Genomic DNA, 13,362 nt, shown 5'->3' with positions numbered 1-13,362 from the left:
TGTTCAAGGCCTCATGCAGTCTGGTCTTGAACACCTCCAGGGAGGTTGTGGAGCACAGAATCACCCAATGTGATCAAAGATGTGATCAAAGATCACATTGGGTGATTCTGTGCTCCACAATCTCCCTGAGCAACCTGTGCCAGTGTCTCACCACCCTCACTGCAAACAACTTCTTCCTAACATCCAGTTTTAATGTCCCCTCTTCCAGTCTAAACCCACTCCTGCTCCTGTCATTCCAAGACCTTGTCAGTAGTCACTCCCCAGCCCTCCTGTAGCTCCCTTCAGATCCTGGAAGGTCACTCTAAGGTCTCCTCAAAGCTTTCTCTTCTCCAGGCTGCAGAGCCCCAACTCTCTCAGCCTGTCCTCATAGCAGAGCAGCTGCAGCCCTCTGAGCATCCTGGTGGCCTCCTCTGGACTGGCTCCAACAGTTCCATGTCCTTCCTGTGTGGGGGGCTCCAGAACTGCACACAGGACTCCAGGTGGAGTCCCAGGAGAACAGAGTAAAGGGGCAGAATCCCCTCCCTTGCCCTGCTGGCCACATTTCTCTTGCTGCAGCCCAGGACTGAGAGGTTGTGCTGGCTGCCAACAGACGTGGCTGCTCAGCGTGCCTGGTGCTTTCCTTTTCTCCTTGGTGACATCAAAAGTCCCCAAGTCAGCCCATGTGAGGTCAGATCTGGAGCAGAGACATCATCCAGTCCAACCCCCCTGCCAAAGCAGGGTCACTTAGGGCAGGTTGTCTTCACTTCTAAATCCTGAATCAAGCTTCCACTCAGGATTTACAGCAGAACATTCAGGAGTTTCTTATATTTGCATGATTGGTGACTGCAAATCTATTTAAAACTAGCTGGACCAGCGTGGATGAAGCTATCAGGAGCAGTCTGAGCTTATTACAGAGCTGTTCATCACCACCTTCTGCCTCCATCCTGATTTTCAGCATTATAAGGCACGAGCAGTGAAAAAAGGTTCAGCAGGTGCATGATCAGGTCAGAGTCTAATTAAGGAACGTGTCATCCTGCAGCAGGCAAGCTTCAAACCAGGCAGAGCCCAGAAGCAGCAAAAAGCTGCAGTAAGAAAAGCAAAAGGCTGGAAACAAAACCTGTTGTTCCCTTAAACTCGAACCACAATTTGACTCTGCCATCCCCACGTTAGATGAGCTATCTGCATTAAATTGTGTTTAATTTAACTCTAGAACTATAGGGCCCAATTAAAAATAATGAGGCCTGTCTCCAGCTGTCAGGCTCAATTAGAGATAATGGGAACTGATAGCTCTTGGAATAGATTCATTTTTGTCTGATAGACGAACTGGGGCAGGGGTCTTGGCAGGGGTCATTGGAATAGACCTGGCAACAAAACGTGGGTCACTCAAGCTTAAGGAGTCTTAAGGAACCTGGTTATTAAATAAGGAAGTAGGAAGGAAATCAAATCCAAAAGCACATGAATAACCCAAACAGATTCCTTTTTTTCTCTTAACCTCTCCCTCCCCTCTTTTCCCTGCTCTTACACACCCATGTGCCACCATTCAGCTAAGCATGAAGCTGCCCCTTCTAAAGCCACGAAACACAGGGTGCTTAAAGCTGGCACCTGCTTCACAAGGGGAAAAGAAGTGGGCAAAAGAAGTGGGCAACTTCATAGGCAGAGGCCAACTTCATAGGCAGTGGCCAACTTCATAGGCAGTGGCAACTTCATAGGCAGTGGCAACTTCATAGGCAGTGGCCAACTTCATAGACAGAGGCCAACTCCATAGGCAGTGGCCAACTCCATAGGCAGTGGCCAACTTCATAGGCAGTGGCAACTTCATAGGCAGTGGCAACTCCATAGGCAGTGGCAACTTCATAGGCAGAGGCCAAATTCATAGGCAGAGGCCAACTTCATAGTCAGTGGCAACTTCATAGTCAGTGGCCAACTTCACAGTCAGTGGCAACTTCACAGTCAGTGGCCAACTTCATAGTCAGTGGCAACTCCATAGGCAGTGGCAACTCCATAGGCAGTGGCAACTTCATAGTCAGTGGCCAACTTCATAGTCAGTGGCAACTCCATAGGCAGTGGCAACTCCATAGGCAGTGGCAACTCCATAGGCAGTGGCCAACTTCATAGTCAGTGGCCAACTTCACAGTCAGAGGCCAACTTCATAGTCAGTGGCCAACTTCATAGTCCAGGGTGTTTTTTTCAGAGTAGTAGAATCAATATTTTTCTTAGGTGATGCTCCTATGGTTGCAGCAAAATTGCTGAGCTTTGGTTTTACCTAAGGGTTATGAAGAACTACAGGAAAGAGAAGCTTTGATTTCACCTGAACGTTATAAATAAATCCAGGGAAGAGAAGCTTTGATTTTGCCTAAATGTTATAAATAAATCCAGGGGAGATGTGATTTTGCCTAAATGTTAGAAACTAATCCAGGGATGAGGAGCTTTGGTTTCACCTAAATGTTATAAATAAATCCAGGGAAGAGGAGCTTTGATTTTGCCTAAATATTATAAACTAACCCAGGGAAGAGGAGCTTTGGTTTTGCCTAAATGTTATAAATTAACCAAGGAAAGAGAAGCTTTGATTTTGCCTAAATGTTATAAACAAATCCAGGGATGAGGAGCTTTGATTTCACCTAAATGTTCACCTAAATCTAGGGAAGAAAAGCTTTGGTTTTACCTAACTGTTATGACTGAATCCAGAGCTTTGGTTTTGCCTAAATGCTATAAACAAATCCAGGGATGAGGAGATTTGTTTTCACCTAAATGCTATAAACAAATCCAAGAAAGAGGAGCTTTGATTTCACCTAAATGTTATAAACAAGTCCAGGGATGAGGAGCTTTGATTTCACCTAAATCTAGGGAGGAAGAGCTTTAATTTTACCTAACTGCTCTAAATGAATCCAAAGCTTTGGTTTTGCCTAAATGTTACAAACTCAACCAGGAAAGAGGAGCTTTGATTTCACCTAAATGTTATAAACAAATCCAGGAAAGAGGAGCTTTGATTTCACCTAAATCTAGGGAGGAAGAGCTTTAATTTTACCTAACTGCTCTAAATTAATCCAGAGCTTTGGTTTTGCCTAAATTTTATAAACAAATCCAGGGATGAAGAGCTTTGATTTCACCAAAATGCTATAAACAAATCCAGGGATGAGGAGCTTTGTTTTCACCTAAATCTAGGGAGGAAGAGCTTTAATTTTATCTAACTGCTCTAAATGAATCCAGAGCTTTGGTTTTTCCTAAATGTTACAAACTCAACCAGGAAAGAGGAGCTTTGATCTCACCTAAATGTTATAAACTAATCCAGGAAAGAGGAGCTTTGATTTCACCTAAATCTAGGGAGGAAGAGCTTTAATTTTACCTAACTGCTCTAAATGAATCCAGAGCTTTGGTTTTGCCTAAATGTTATAGACTCAACCAGGAAAGAGGAGTTTTGATTTCACCTAAATGTCATAAACTAATCTAGGAAAGAGGAGCTTTGATCTCACCTAAATGTCATAAACTAATCCAGGAAAGAGAAGCTTTGATTTCACCTAAATGTCATCCAGGAAAGAGAAGCTTTGATTTCACCTAAATGTCATAAACTAATGTGGGTAAGAGAATTGGAACCTCTTAAGAAACTTGGCCTGATAACATGCCCCAGGCCAAACAGGTTCCTTCCCATCCAGCCTCAGCAATAAGAGCAGGACTAATTTGCCAGCTTCTGCTGAGCACTTTCCAAGAGGTAATTGAAGAGCTGGAGGAAGTGGAGAGAGAAATGAAAGCATTTGTCCTCGAAGAACCAGGCACGGGTGCTAGGATGCCTGACAACGTTCAAGCCCCAGACAGTAGCTGTCATTTTAGATGAGTAATTAATCTTGAACTGAGAGGGAGATGTGGAGCCCTGGTGCCTAGAATGACAGCCCCAGTGTCTGTCACCACCTCTGGGGACCCTGCCTGGGATGGGGAAGCTCTCTCAAGGCAAAAGCTTGCCCGTGCATCTATTGTCAGCAGCGGTGACTCTGAGGTTGGCGCTGGGCAATGGTGACGCAGAGCCTTGGCTGGCCCTTTTGTGCCTCTCTGCAGACACCTTTTTAATCTAATGATAGCTTTCTCGATGCCTAATGATGCTCACACAAGGCACCACCCTGAGGCACCTCAGCCCCTGCTCCCCTGCCCTCCATCCAGGGCATGTGTGGGCCTGCCAGGTCCTGCTCTGCCTCTGAAATGTCTTCTCGGCCACCTCAGAGGGAACAAAGAAGAGTTGAGCAGTTCCAGCTTCTCCCCTGTGGGACTCCTTCACAGAAGCACAGAAACATTTCACTTGGAAAACACCCCTAGGATCACCAAGTCCAACAGATGGAGTCATACAATGGTTTAGGTTGGAAGGGAGCTCAAAGCTCAGCCAGTTCCATGCCCCCCCACAATAGGCAGGGACACCTCCCACTAGAACAGGTTGCTCAAGGCCTCAGCCAACCTGGTCCTGCACACCTCCAGGGAGGTTGTGGAGCACAGAATCACCCAATGTGATCAATGATCACATTGGGTGATTCTGTGCTCCACAACCTCCCTGGGTAACCTGTGCCAGTGTCTCACCACCCTCACTGGAAAGATTTGTTAGACAATACTCACTTATTTCAGTACTAAATTTATTAGGTATTTGTGATCTGCACAATAAAGGTGAGCAAGGACACATCCAACTTCCATCTGCCAGGTTGGCCAGCAATAACATTCTGGCACAATGAGAGAATCATTTAGGTTGGGAAAAAAAAACACACTTCAAGATCATCAAGTCCAACCATTAACCCTACTCTGCCAAGTCCACCACTAGGCCATATCCCTAAGCACCACATCTACATGGCTTTCAAGCTCCTCCAGGGATGGTGACTCCACCACTTCCCTAGGCAGCCTGGACCTTGGTAACCCTTGCTGGAGAGGGTCCAGTGGAGGGCTACAAGGATGATGAGGGGACTGGAGGGCATGGCAGCTTTCAGATGCTTATAAACATTGATCAAATTCCCTCTAAGTCTTCTCTTCTTCAGACTAAGCAGCCCCAGGTCCCTCAGCCCCTTTGATCACATTGGGTGATTTTGTGCTCCACAACCTCCCTGAAGGTGTTCAAGGCCAGGTTGGATGAAGCCTTGAGTGACCTGTTCTAGTGAGAGGTGTCCCTGCCTGTGGTGGGGGGTTGGAACTGGCTGAGCTTTGAAATCCCTTCCAACCTAAACCATTCTATGGTTCTATGATTCTGCCTCCTCCATGACAGCAGAGATACTTTTGACTTCAACAGCAGGGGCCAGAGCCTTGGTTTCTTTTCAGGTTCACAAGGAAATCAACTCTCTGGTAGCTTGAGGATGGGATCTTCCTTAAAGGGCTGAGTCTGCCTATGCTGCCTTTCTTCAGCAGGTGCATCCCCTCCAATCGATTTCCACCGCTCCACAGAACACCTTTAAATTGGAATGAAAAGTGAGATGTTGCCATCACTTAAACCTGAAGACTGTCACCCCTAGAATAATCAGACATTTATCTTAATGCTGTCATTTGAAGAGAACTCCAAACACAAAGAAACTCAGCAGGCAGCTGATGAATTCCCCCTTGGCCCCATCTTAAAGGAAAAACAAAAACCCAACCAACCACCCCAGAACCTTATGGAAGGGAGAGAAGGAACCAAATAATTCACCCTGAAGACACCAAAGGATTTTCTGGGGTTTTTTTTTGTTCCTGTTGGATGGTTCTGACCAGACTCTACTGGAGCACATCACAGCACTGGGGCAATCCTCAGTCATTCTGTTGGTCACCTACATACTGTAGAAACCAACACACAATTAATTTCCTCCCCCCCCCCTCCCCTTCTTGTGACAGTAACCCAGGAAACAAATCTATGATGACACTGGTACATGCATTGGTGAACTTAGTGGCCTCCTAGGTCACTGGACAAATCTCTCTAAACTGAACTGTTGACAGTTCTTTGCAGGGTTCCCCACAGGAAACCCAAGGTTAATTGACTATTCTTTCAAACCATGAAATGCTTTTGAAAATGTTAGTTTTAAGTCCCATAGCCTAAGAAAAAAAACCACAACAAAACCCCAATCCCAACATCTCTGAGGAAGCAGCTTGTCTGTAACTCTGGTGTCTTCTAATTACTGAAATGAAGGGGGTTTTTTTTGGCCAGGGAAGGTGCAGAAATGGTTTAATTAGATTTCTGTGCCATGTTAAGCATGAAACAACACCCCTCTCCCTGGTGATGTTTACAGCAGAGATGCTGAAGGAGTAGGATACCTGCTAGAGAAGCTGTTCAGAAGAGCACTACCTGCTCCATGATGATGTTCATTTGATGATGGCCTTATTAAGAGATAGGATCCAGAAGCTGTTCAGAATAGCACTGACTGCTTCATAGAATCAAGCAGGTTGGAAGAGACCTCCAAGCTCATCCAGTCCAACCTAGCACCCAGCCCTAGCCAATCAGCCAGAGCATGGCACTAAGTGCCCCAGCCAGGCTTTGCTTCAACACCTCCAGGGACGGCAACTCCATCACCTCCCTGGGCAGCCCATTCCAATGCCAATCACTCTCTCTCTGGCAACAACTTCCTCCTAACATCCAGCCTTGATGATGGCCTTATTAAGGGAAAGGATCTGGACTTACCAGTCTTAGATCCTCAGGAAAATAGCTTCAGGCTTCTCTTCACCCTGGTTTCAAAGGAATTCTCACAACATTGGCTTCTGCAGGGTACTTCCACCTGTAAAAAATTCTAGTTGTGGAAATACACATCAGGAATCCCAGAAAACATTCTGGGATGACTGGCAGGAAAGATTTGCTGTTATGTGGTAGGATACAAGTGTCAACGTAGTTACTTATTTCCTAAGGATTACAGGAGCTTGGGAAAAAATGGAAATGGATGGGTTGTCCTCCCCCTCTGCTCAAATCAGGTCACATCTGCAGTCCTGGGATCAGTTCTGGGCTCACCAGCTCAAGAAGGACAGGGAGAGGGAACAGCAAAGGGCTGCAAAGATGCTGAGGGGACTGAAACATCTCAGTGAGCAGTAAAGGCTGAAGGAATTGGGCCTTTGGAGTCTGGAAAGAGCAGACTGAGGCAAATGTGATCAATGCTGATCAATACTTCAAGAGTAGGTGTCAGGAGGATGGCAGCAGGCTTTTTGCAGTGGTGCCCAGTGACAGGGCAAGGGGTGATGGGCACAAACTGGAACATCAGAAGTTCCATCTGAACATGAGGAGGAGATTCTGGAATTTCAGGGTGCTGGAGCCCTGGAGCAGGCTGCCCACAGAGGTGGAGGAGTCTCCATCTCTGGAAAGATTCAAAGCCCACCAGGAAGTGTTCCTGTGTGACTTTCACTAGGTGACCCTGCCTTGGTTAAGGGAGTTGAACTTAATGATCCCCAGAGGTCACTTCCAACCCCTACCATTCTGAGCTTCTGTGAATTGCTCTGTCACAGTGATGAAATGTAAAATCAAAGCTTCAAAACTGTGCTCACAGAATGCATGGGTTTGGTCTGACTCCACTGCCTGAATTCAAGGCACAAAAACTGCAGGCTGACACTAAGTTTTCATTCCAGCCTTTTACATCTACACCACAGAACAATCTGGGATGGAAGGAACCTGTAAAGGTCATCCAGTCCAACGTCCTCTGCAGATAGCAGGGACATTCTCAACTAGTTCAGGTTGCCCACAGCCCTGTGGAGCCTCACCTTGAGTATCTCCAGAGATGGGGCCTCAACCACCTCCCTGGGCTACCTGTTGCAGTGTTCCATTGTTACCTGATGCACCCTAATCACCACATATGGCATGATTATCTACAGAGAGAAGGGTTCAATGAAGCCATTTCAGCTTCAGCCCTAATTTTTCCTCATTTCTACCATCTTGGATCAGGCATTGAACTCCTGAGAGTAAGTATTTAGCTGGAGGCTAAGTAAAAAGACACTAAAACTACATTTCTCTGAGATCACTTTCTCAGTAATGCAATCCTGAGGGTTAAAATCTGTGATAAGAGCAATTAGGTTGGACATGTGAAGTGGTGGAAAACACTCCAGCCAACCAGAACTCTACTGGCACGACACCTCCTTCATAATATTGTATTTAACAACCATTGCACTGCACAATTACACTATCTACAAACCAACTTCCACCCCTCAAATAGACACATATCAAGGCTAAATATTCTTGTAGTCCACTCAAAGATAAAACTGAGCTGCACTGAGGGTTAAGTGGATGAGTTATAAACAGATTGCCAGGCTTTGCTTGCCCTAGTGGCTCTGTTCTGCCAGCTCTTAAAGCACCTATCATGACAGCTTTACATTACATTGTGTTGCAGGGGAATTTTGGAAGCCCTAGACTCATTTTTTTCCAGGCACATTGCAAATTCAGAGCAGTGAGATGGTTTCAGGCTCAAAAGAAATTACCTATCATAGAATTTCACTGCAATACCAACCCAAACTAAGACACATAGAACAGGTGAAAAAATGAGCAGCTATCCCCAACTGATTTTCTCTCTCTGGTTCAGAATTACTCAGCAACACAGCATTTTGAAAGCTACACCTTGCCCCACAGCAAAATTCAGCTGGGGTAGCAGCAAAGAAGCTTCTCCTTCTGGTGATAGCCTTTACCCTAATGAAGCCAGTGAATGATGAGACAGTATGAAGGATTTAGTCCCCAAGTATTAACCATTTTACAGTCAAATCAGTGAGTAGGGTCGGGTGGCAGCTTTAACTTCAGAGCTATACAGGGCAGCAAGATCATCTTCATGAGGATGATTCATTTTGTCCAGGCACAGCACACAGAGCAAGGCAACTTTCTCCCTGCTGAACAGGGAGCAGCAGGCATTAGCTTTAGCAAGGAGAACAGTGACAGAAGCTGCTGCCAAACTAAGAATCGCTGCTTAGTGACACAGTAAAAAAGGAGTCAGCAAGGTAGTAAGCAGCTTCAAAAGGGAAAATGGAATCCTAAAGGGTATACAAATCTATTTGTGAAGCATATCATGAAACTTCCCAACAGTAAAGGCATTCTAAAAGGCAGCTTCACCCCAAAGAAGCCAGGCACTAGGACCTCCAGCATGTTTTTCCCTTACCTTAGCCGTGAGGAAGGGCTTTTTGTCCGTTACATCCATGCATGTAATCAGTGATTGTGCCTTTTGTACCACTCAGATTCACCATCTGCATGCTCCCAAGTGGCCAGGCGAGTGCTAAAAACCCCATCCCTATGGGATTAATCTGCAATTTCACACTAAATGATTTTTAAGTATAATTTGTTACGATACAGTATTCAAAAACGGAGGGGGGAGGGAGAGAAAACCCTCATCCCACACACAAACAACAAACGGTCAGGGCTTTGGCCTTGTGATTAAAGGAGGAGGCTGGTGAAGTTTCCTGTCTTTAGAGCAGGTTGTCAGGAAGCCACTTGGCCCATGAGCTTCATTCAGATGCTGAGGAAAGAGCCTCTGGGTAATCAAAATAGCTGCTTGCTGTTTTTGAGGGAGCAGAACCCAAACGCAGGCTCCGTCCACTGCTTTAGGGGAGGGTGAAGTGTTGAAGCATTTCCCACCTCCTTCAGTTGAAAAAGTAAACAGAGTATTTCCCTGCTGCACTGAGGGGAAGGGAGGGATGAATTGTAAAGGCAGTGGGTAAATAAAGGAGGAGCTGAGGAATCCACTCCTTTCAGGTAAAACAAAGCTGGCTTGAAGCGCACAAGGAAAGGATTCCTCTTGAAGAAGCAGTGAGCACTTTTAGAAGCACCCCATTTCACGAAGCAGAGGGCACCCACCTTAATTCACATCATTATTCTGGTGCCCCCAGCATCAGAAGGACACAGAGCTGTTGGATGAGTCCACAGGAAGGTCACAAAGATGATCCAAGGGCTGGAGCACTTCTGCTGTGAGGACAGGCTGAGGGGGTTGGAGGTGTTCAGCCCAGAGAGGAACAAACTCTGGGGGACCTTAGAGCTGCCTTCCAATACTTGAAGGGATCCTATAGGAAGGCTGCAGAGGGACTTTTCATAAGGGTGTCCAGGACAAGGAGGAATGGCTTTAAGCTGAGGGAGAATAGGGTTAGACTGCATCTGAGGAAGATGATCTTTAGTATAAGGGTGGTGAGGCACTGGAATGGGTTGCCCAGGGAGGCTGTGGAATCCTCCTCCCTAGGGGCAATCAAGGCCAGGTTGGATGAGACCTTGAGCCTAGTTAAGAGGCATCCCTGCCCATGGAGTAGGTGATCTCTAAGGTCCCTTCTAACCTAAGCCATTCTAGGATTGTTTTCTCCACACAGCCAGAGGATGAAAACAACCATCAGAAAACACAGCACGTGAGGAGCAAGAAGATCAAGGGTTAGGACATGCTGGCTAGGGAACACAGAGGTTATCAAGCTCTTCACAACGCTCTCATAAATCTCTGCTTTAGAGGGTTCCTCAACTCTTTCTTGCCCTTTTTGGGGTGTTGTCTCAAAAAATCCCACTAGAGAGCGTGGAAAATGAATCAAACCTGGTTTATGATGACCTCAACTGGTAGCAGAACAACAAAGTCAGTTCAGCAGCCAAAGGAAGCCTCCACAGCTTCTATGACTGAAGGAGAAATTCACACAGCAGAAAGCAAATCTCTCTTTTGGCTCTGTTGCTTTATTTCCTTGCTACCAGGGAAAGGAAGATGTGGAATGCTGAACATTAAGTTGTTTTAAAGGTTACATGTGATTTTTAAATGCCACCAAAACAAGTTAGGTCGAAACTGGATGGGTAGAATTACCTCATAAACATTTCTCTGCTAATGGTCACTACAAAAAAAATCAGTTTGGTTGTGTCAGGTGAACTTACTTTGACTTAGACAAGACTAGAAATTAAACCTGCAATTGCATTCTTCCCTTTTAAATCAGGTAAAGGAACCCAGCTAATGCATGTAAGAAAAGAACCCCCACAAGCACTTCTTTTCATACTATTCTCCCATCTCTCCAGTGAGACAACACCTAAAACAAGGTGAAAAACATGCCCCAGCCAATCTCTCTGAATCAAATCATCAACTTGCAGTTTGCCTGCATTCAGATTTCCAGCTGACAGAACACTCAAAGATTATTTCTGAAAAGTGAAAAAGCACAGGGAAGGAACAGCAAAAGAAGCTGGAGGGTAACTTCTGAGGCCAGCTGCTCGCTGAGGAAACTCTGCTTTGAAATGTTTGGTAACTCTTAACAGTGTGGTGGTAGCTGGCAACTGGCAGACTCCACCTCCTGCTCTGCTGAACATTCAGAGATGACAATCTCAGCCGTGCCACTGTCAAGGAGTCAGCCAGGATGGAAAGGCCTTCCAACCTGAATTGCTCCAACCTCCAAAGCAGACTGATTTGCTCTGAGAAACACTCAAAACGTGCATCTCCAAGAGCAGAGGCTCCCTGTTGCAATGCTCCCATTGTGAAAACACCCTTTGTACCGTTCAGCCAGAACTTTTCCTTGTTGCAGCTTGCTCTGACTGTCTGCAGAACTAAGCCCTTTATCCCTTTGCATTTCAACTTAAGCTCCCCTTGTGAGCAAGATGGGTCTGAGCCACCCTTGTACTCCTTACCTGTCATCATCTGGCCCTTCCAAGCGGGAGGTATGCAAATCACCTGAAGGGGAGAAACGAATCTCTGCCCTCAGTGTATGGCTACAAGGAAACCAGCCAAGCGAAAAGCTCAGCACAATGGCTCCAGCAGATTCCAAGGAAAGTCCAAAAGCAATGGGGTGTTTTATCTCTACCCCTCCTGCAAACACCAAGCTCCAGGAATGCACTTTAAGGAGAGCATTTCTGAGGTTACAAGGTAGGGATATAACTATTAGAAGTGCTTGTACGAGTTACAAAACAGCACTGTAATTAAGGGAACACTTGCAACTGTGCAAACTCCTGTGCCTCAGGCTCTAGCAGTACTGATTTCTCCCCTCCTTTTTTTAGCCTGCTCTCCAGATGTGCCTGGTACAGGCCTTGATGCCGAGTATTGATTACTCTCCACTTCTATTGGCAGTAATTAACAGAGACGAGATTTGATGCTCATCAAAGTGAACAGAATCTGCTTAAGAGCAGGAAAAAAGATCTCCCTTATTTTCACACTTTGCTCCCTCTGTACTGCGCAGTTAAAACGCTGAGCACAGGCAGATGAGTCTCTAATGAGAGCTCAATGAATTTTCCTTCCACAGGTAAGGCTTCAGGTGCACACATTTCTGCTCTGGGCAGAGGGCAACTGACCTGATTTCATCGCTGATTTCAATCTGCTTCTATGTAAGGGCCACGTTTAACATGCACTCCTTGCTACCTGTTTTAATGACAGACAAAGAAAGCTCAGGCTTGCTTTGAAAGGTTAAATAAACCCAACAAAGCCTCTGGTAAACCTCCTCAAGACAAGATTGGGCAGGTCCAGGTCAACAGCTTCTGGGACTTTACCTCTGCTGGCACAGGGTTTGACCTTGGTTCAGCTGTGATGTTCCCATCCCTCTGGTTCTTGGAAGCAGTGCTGCCCTACCTCACAGGATATTAGGGGTTGGAAGAGACCCATGGAGATCATCCACTCCAACCCCCCTGCCAGAGCAGGACCACACAATCTAGCACAGAGGAACACATCCAGACAGGCCTGGAAAGGCTCCAGAGAAGGAGACTCCACAGCCTCTCTGGGCAGCCTGTGCCAGGGCTCTGGGACCCTTACAGCAAAGAAGTTCCCCCTTGTGCTGAGCTGGAACCTCCTGTGCTGCAGCTTCCACCCATTGCTGCTTGTCCTACCCCAGGGAGCAAGTGAGCAGACTGCCTTCTGGTGAGAAAGGAAGCTAAAAACGACCGGCAGAAAGAATTCTTCAATCTGCTCTCTGATTTCTGCACTGACTTGAGGTGCCCACACCAACGAGGCACCCTGCGACCCGGCCCCCAGGCCACGCAAGGCCACCCTGGCACCTTCGGCCCCCCATCCTCACAGGCACAGGAGCGCTTCCCTCAGCGAGGAAGGAGCCTGGGGGCTCCCGGGCTTCACCCCGCTGCAGATGCCTGCTCCCCTCCCGGGACGCCATTCTGTGCCCCCCCCCCAGCAGCTCAGCGCAGCGCCGGGGCCGGGGCCGCTCTCCGCAGCCACTCACCGGCGGGCCGGGCGGCTCGCTGCCTGCCCCGCGGGCTTCCCCGGCTCCCGCCGCCGGTCCCGCCTGAACGCCGGGAGGCTCCCGGGCACCTTCCCGCGGCGGGGCAGCGGGTGGAGGCAGGACCCAGCCTCGGCGGGCCCAGCGGCGGGTGAAGGCGAGCCCCGGCGGCGGGGGGGGAGAGGCGGACCCAAGTCTCTGTCTCCCCCCACCCCTTCCAGCCGCCGGACCCAGCGGGGTCTGCGAGCGGCGGCTCAAGCTGCCTTGCGAGGCGCTACGGTAGCTCCGGCGAGCCGCCGGGCAGCCCCTAGCCGTCCTGCCCTCGTCCGCTCCCCGCTCAAACCG

Source organism: Pogoniulus pusillus, chromosome 30 (genome assembly GCF_015220805.1).
Source record: "Pogoniulus pusillus isolate bPogPus1 chromosome 30, bPogPus1.pri, whole genome shotgun sequence".
NCBI lineage: Eukaryota > Metazoa > Chordata > Aves > Piciformes > Lybiidae > Pogoniulus > Pogoniulus pusillus.
Note: the sequence above shows the minus strand (reverse complement) of the source record.